The following is a 7052-nucleotide window of genomic DNA, read 5'->3' as shown; positions in this document are numbered from 1 at the left end:
CGCAGCTCACAGCCAAAGTGCGAGCGAGCCTCCGAGCGAGCAAGAGAGAGAGAGAGAGGGCGCGCATTGGTACCGCGGATTGTTGTTGGATTGAGGCTGATAACTACAGCTCAGTGAGGTAAAGGACTCTGAGGGTTTAGATAGTTCACTTTAGTCTAAGTTATCTCAGTGGGTCTCAAACGGTTTGGTCACAATTTATGTACACACATATTTCCAAGGCACACCTTTATAATTATTGGGATAAATAAAAACAGGTTTGAAATCATTCCAATGTATACTATAGGACAGTAAACCAAAAACATTGTTTAAAACTGGAGATATTAAAAAATATGCATGAATAAATAAATGTTAAAATAAGATATGAATGAAAAACAAAAACAAAAAAATAATACGTTATTCATTTGTTATTGGCTATGGGTTATTGGTTATGTTCACATACTTATTTGATTATTAAAATGTAAACCGATCTTTTTCATATGGGTGTTTAGAGTTGTACCCCCTAGATCTAGTCTCTAGTAATTCTGCTCAAAGTGCACCAGATTGAAGCATTTTACTTTAAAATGTTAAAACAAATCTTTCCGGGGGGGCATACCCCCGGACCCCCCTAGAGGATGTGACAGGATGTGACAATTAAAACATGTTCATACACCACATCATAATCTCGCCTAGGGCACCAAAATGTCTAGGGCCGTTGCCATAACCAATAACATATAATATACCATATCCAATATGAAAAAACATTGAAACTTGTTTATTTATTTGTTTTTGGTTCATTTATAGTTGTGAGTGTGTCCGGGCTCCTGAACCAGCCTCACCTGTCTCCCCCCTCTCCTCTCTCCCCTCTCCCTCCTCTCCCCCCTGCTCCTCTCTCCCCTCTCCCTCCTCTCCCCCCTGCTCCTCTCCCCCCTGCTCCCTCCTCTCCCCTCTCCCTCCTCTCCCTCCCTGCTCCCTCCTCTCCCCCCTGCTCCTCTCCCTCCTCTCCCCCCTGCTCCTCTCTCCCCTCTCCCTCCTCTCCCCCCTGCTCCTCTCTCCCCTCTCCCTCCTGCTCCTCTTTGAGGCAGCAGCAAAGACTAGTTTTAGCTCTCAACAAGTTTTAAAAGTTTATCTTACCATTTTTTTTTAATTATTCATGCATATTTGACTAATCACTCCCCCCTCAAATGGAAATATGTGTTTACATAAATAGTGACCAAATAGTTTGAGATCCACAGAGATAACTTAGACTAAGTTATCTGCCACCCCTCCACGACCTGCATGCCTCCAGGACCCTGAGGCGGGCAGGGAAGATAGTGGCCGACCCCTCCCACCCCGGACACGAACTGTTCGCCCCCCTCCCCTCTGGCAGGAGGCTGCGCTCCATCAGGACCAAAACCTCACGCCACCTGAACAGTTTCTTCTCCTCCGCTACCGGCCTCTTAAACAAGGCCCGGCCCCCCCGCTGATACTTTACCTCTGCCACATTATAGACTATATGCAGTGGCGTTTTTATATGTACAAAAGTGGTGGGGCACAAAAAACGTAGATGTCTATATATAAGCTTCTGCAGTGACGTGCAGTGAGGTTCATGGCTGGTGAGGCACTGGCACTGACTCTTCAGGTTTACAAATATTATATTTTGACCTAAACCAAAATATAATATTATTTTCAAAAGCTTTTTTTGTCTGATGCTTCGATTAATTTTAAACAGACAGTTCAACAAAAGGATACCCAAAAAATGTAATTTTATCATTTAAATATTGAATTGTTCTCTCTTAGTAAGATCCCATTTTCAATAAAATGGCGGTCTTACCTTGACTTGAAGATGAAGTCCATTTGCCTATCCTTCTGGACAAAAATGTCTATAACTTTTTTGTAAAAGTCCTCCTTATGTTCTTGTAGTTTCAAAAGTCTATCATAAATCTAATCCATAGATTTATGATAAAAAAATTATAAAAGTAGGGTAGACATGTGGATGTTATCCGGCTGATCAAAACGTGCATTTATCTAACAGGTACGTTTCCCACAGATCTTATTTCCAGCTATTTTCTAAAATCCTCTGGAGAAATCTCATTGCTTTTTTGTCGAGGGAAGCCATGCGCAGCTTACTTCCTGGTTTTAGGACGCGTCACTGCAGCTCTCTCGTCTCCTCTTCACACACCACACTTTTCGCGGCACACGTACTTACAGCCAATCAGCTCTGAATGATTTGAGATGACGTATGGTGGGGATGGTAGCTCCATGCCCCTCTGGTCATTATTTTTTTGCCACACACATTTCATTACAAAATACTCTGAGCATGCGCAGTGTAGTTTTTACAGTCACCGTTGACTTCACAGCGAGAGGGAGGGGCATAATCAGGTTTTGTCCCACATGGCTCTAAACAGCTCAATAGGCACACACTGTGACTGTAGACACACTAATTAGAAGAACACATACTAAAACAGCAATGTACAGACGAATCAGATGATTAAACATTATCTTAAAATATATTTTATATATTTTTTTATTTATTTTTTTGCATTTTTGTAATCATTATTTGTAATACTTTCTGCTGACACTAGGTGGGGCTGTGCCCCACCTGCCCCTAATGACCAGTCGCCACTGACTATATGCATTACATTAATGCACACAATGTTCATACTCCTTACTGCACATATTCTGATTTCACATTTCTTAGTTTATATGCAAAAATGCATTCATAGCATTCTATTTCCATGCAAACTACTGCTTTATTTATCTTATTGCTATTTAACTGTATTTTATTACGGTGTAAAAAAGATTTCGTGTTTTATATTTAGATACAATAAAACCATTCATCCGTCCTTCAATTATATAAAGTTGTCCAGTTGTTCCCACCTCCAAACTTCACCGTTGGTATGGTGGTTTTGGGATGATGTGCAGTGCCATTTGACCTCCAAACATGGTGTGTTTTATGGCAACCAAAGAGTTCAATCTTTGAAACAATTGTACCTGCTAATTCCACGTCTTTCTGAAGCTCTCCACAAGTGAGACAAGTTGGACAACTCTCCTGATCATTCTTTTCACTCCTCTGTCGGAACTCCTGTGAGGAGCACCTGGTCGTGGCTGGTTTATGGTGAAACGATGTTCTTTCCACTTCCCGATTATGACCCCCACAGTGCTCACTGGAACATTCAGAAGTTTAGAAATCCTTCGGTAACCAATGCCATCAGTGTGTTTTGCAACAATAAGGTTGAAAAGGTCTTGAGAGAGCTCTTTGCTTTACCCACCATGAGATGTTTTTTGTGTGACACCTTCTTCTTCTCTCTTTTAATGGCAGATCGCAAACAGCTTTTAGTTGCATACCGCCACCTACTGTACATGAGTGTGTATCATCATGTCATTCCATCACTCAACTCATGGACATATATATCCATGATCTAAACAAAAAATTAAGTAAAATAAAATAAAAACATAAAATAAATCAAACAAAACAAAAATCCATGATCTATTCTAACATAATGTTAGATTATTTTACCTACCTCAGTTTCACTCAGAAAGGTAAACAGTGCCTTTCTGGTAGCTCTTACTCCTTCTCCTTCTCCTTCTGTTCCCAGAATACCAAACACATTCCACTCTCTGCCTCTACGTGTGTGTGACCCCTTGGTAATAAGACACCTTTTTGTAGGCCATAATATGGGACTGAACCAGCTGATATTAATTTGCACTGACCTGGGGCAGGATTGCTTTCTAATTACTGATAGATTTCAGCTGGTGTCTTGGCTTTCCATGCTTTTTGCACCTCCCTTCTTCATGTGTCGTGGTTTCCTTCCTTATTTTCTATCAAGCCAATAGACGCCCTAAACAGACATTTCTAACTTGTTTTCTTTCCTTTATATTTGTGTTACTCACAGTTGATGAGTTGCTTGGCCTCCGATGGTTGTGCAATGGGTTTGCTCAAAATAAAATAAACTTTTCACACAGGAAACAAAGAAAACAGGCCTTCACAATAGTCAAAACAAATCGAACAAAAGAGGCAAAACTCAAATAAAATAATAAACAACTTAGGTATTCGTTCTTTCTATTAAGGCTTGTATAACTTTAATGGTAATTTAAAGGGTATTTGAACGGTTAAAAACTGTTCCTCGACGGCATCTTTCTAGCAGGGTGCCCATCACTGTCACCTTAGGAGGCGTCGTGGGAATTGTAGTCTTTTATACTCTGTTGACTACAGACGTCACGATTAGGTGGCCTTTCTTATAAAAACAAAATACTGGCTCTAACATCATGTGTTCAATACTTTTTCTCTGTGTCATTCCATTTTATTACACATAACTTAATTTATGGACCTCTTCGGTTAGATGTCTTTGCATGTGTGGATTGCATGTGTTGTTACCAACATCTGTTGAAAATGTCATGTCAATAACACCTTTCGAAATATATTCACTGAGAAAAATGGTGACGACCATTCTTAGGTCGCATTCACACCAGCCTTGTATTTCTACCGGAGCCTCCGCTATGGAGCATCGGCACTTTCGGCAGGTTATTCTCATGCTGCTGTTAATCTGGAGATCAACAGACACTTGCGGCCCGCGCATATGATTATATAATCAGACAACGTCCGTTAAAAAACATTATAACACATATAATGAGAGACGTTCTGCAGTAAGGAGGGGCGTTTCACCGACGACAGGTGTTCTTACTTTTATGTAGTTGACGGAGCAACACGACACTGTTCAACACTTAATTCTGCTTCACTCTTTCACTAAACAACCGCGGATGTCTTGAAAGACTCTTTCGCTAAAGATTTTTGAAAACATCCGCGTTCTTGTGACACGTAAATACTACGCTTCCTATGTTTTGGTGCGAACTGCGTTCACACCAGCAATGAACCGCTCCAGAGTTCGCAAGCAAGCGTTCCGAGACCACCTATTTTAGCGGACCAGAGTCCGGTTGTTTAGTTCACTTAAGAGGTCTCGGACTGTATTCACACCGACCCAAATGAACCGCACCAAGCGGCTAAAAGCACCAGGGTTCGATTCAACCGGACTATAAAAGGCTGGTTTGAATGCGCCCTAAAAGAGGTGGTCTCGGACTGCTTGCTAGTGAACTCTGGAGCGGTTCATCGCTGGTGTGAACGCAGTCCGCACCAAAACACAGGAAGCGTAGTATTTACGAGTCACAAGAACGCGGATGTCTTCAAAATCTTTAGCGAAAAAGTGAAGCAGAATGAAGTGTTGAACAGTGTCTCGCCTGCAGAGGTGGTTTGCCGGCCTTCGTTTAGATCCCAAGAGGCACAAACGACGTCTGGTGACCATCCCCCCCCTCAGTGGAGGGCAACCTACGATACTGGGGGTCCCCAAAGCATCTGCGGAGGGGAACTCCGCTGGGGCGGGTGACCTCCTATCAGTGGCGAGCCGTCAGGGCCCCAAAGCAGTAAGATAAGATATTCTAAAAAATAATATTTGAAAACGTAAAAAAAAAAACATTTATTTTTTCAATATTTTTTTTGTTATATTTTTCATTAGTTTTACCAAAATAACTTGATTTAATTGTATTTAAAATAACATTTCCAAAGAAATAAATCCTTCGAATCTGCCTGTTCAGTTTCTGTTTGAATATGAAGGGTTAAATAAAAGAAGCTCGTCTGGCCTTCTCGGCGAGTTACTGTGAAGAGAGGAGCTGATTGGTGGTCCTACTGTAAATTCACAGAGGGCCCGCTATAGTAACTCAATGAGAGAGTAATGTCAAATGACAGTACAATTGACCAATCATATCTTCCCTCTAAATGGGTGGGCTTTATTTTCGCTGACTTTATGACAAGTTCCGCCCGCTGTGAGGTTTATGCATGTGTATAAAGTGGTGCAGTGACACGTCCTAAAACCCGGAAGTAAGCTGCGCTCGGGTTCCCTCGACAAAAAAGCAATGGGATTTCTCCATAGGATTTTGGAAAATAGCTCGAAATAAGGTCTGTGGAAAACGAACCTGTTAATGCACGTTTTGTTCAGCCGGATAATATCCACATGTCTACCCTACTTTTATAATTTTCGATAGATTTATGATTAGCATAAGTCCGTTCATGATGGCTCATGTCAGTGATAATGATGACATCGTTGCGAAATTATTAACCGAGTCATTTTCAAGATTGAGTTACAATGATAAATTGGAGTGGCAAAGGATCAGCTGCATGACCCGCCATCAAGTGCTTCATCCAAAAGGACAGGAGGATGGACTTTGTGTTTAAGTGATTTGATCATCAAAGGTAGGCCTAAGTCATTTTTTTTTTTAGGGAAGGGGGGGGGGGGGTCAGAGGACCTAGGTATAAAAGTCACGGCTCGCCACTGCCTCCTACGTCACGGTGTTCAAGATTCATCCGTGACAGGATGGGGGGGGGACCTGCCTAGAGAGAGCTATAGGTGGTGGCTGGCCTCTGACAGAAACTCGGCACATCAACCTTCTAGAGCTACGGGCAGTAGTACTGCTCCTACAGCACTGCAAACCCTTACTACAGGGCAAAAATGTGCTGGTGAGGAGCGGCAACCGCACCACAGTGGCTTACATCAACAGGCAGGACGGAGTCAGCTCCGCCGCCTTGTTTAGCGCAGCGGAGAACCTGTGGTTCCCCACATTCCGGGACTGGAGAACTCATCCAACTCATGTCAAGAGGCGGGCCCCTGCCAGACGAATGGTGGTTCTCCCTGGCTCTGCAGGACAATCCACCACGTGGTGGACACGTTTGCACACGAGACATGGCCAAGATAGCTGCTCTACGCCTTTCCACCGCAGGTGCAATAGGGGCGTTACCCACTCTGGGCCAACCTCTCCAGGCTTGGCTCCTGAGAGGGACAGGCTGAGACGGGAGGGACTGTCTGACAAAGTTATTCAGACTATCCAAGCAGCAGGAGTGGGATCCACCACAGCCTGTTACAGGACGAAGTGGTTGGGATTCCAGCGGTGGTGTGAGGAAGGAGTCTAGAGCCTCTATCATGTACATTGGGCTCTATTCTGTCCTATTTACAGATACTGGTGGACAATTAAGGTGTGTGCAGCAGCCATCTCGTCCTGCCATGAGGGATTTGGCGGCAGGTCAGCCTTTAGTCAGCCGCTTATGGCGC

This window comes from Trematomus bernacchii, unplaced genomic scaffold (assembly GCF_902827165.1).
Source record: "Trematomus bernacchii unplaced genomic scaffold, fTreBer1.1, whole genome shotgun sequence".
NCBI classification, from domain to species: domain Eukaryota; kingdom Metazoa; phylum Chordata; class Actinopteri; order Perciformes; family Nototheniidae; genus Trematomus; species Trematomus bernacchii.
The sequence above is the reverse complement of the archived record's forward strand: the minus strand, read 5'-3'. Positions refer to the sequence as shown.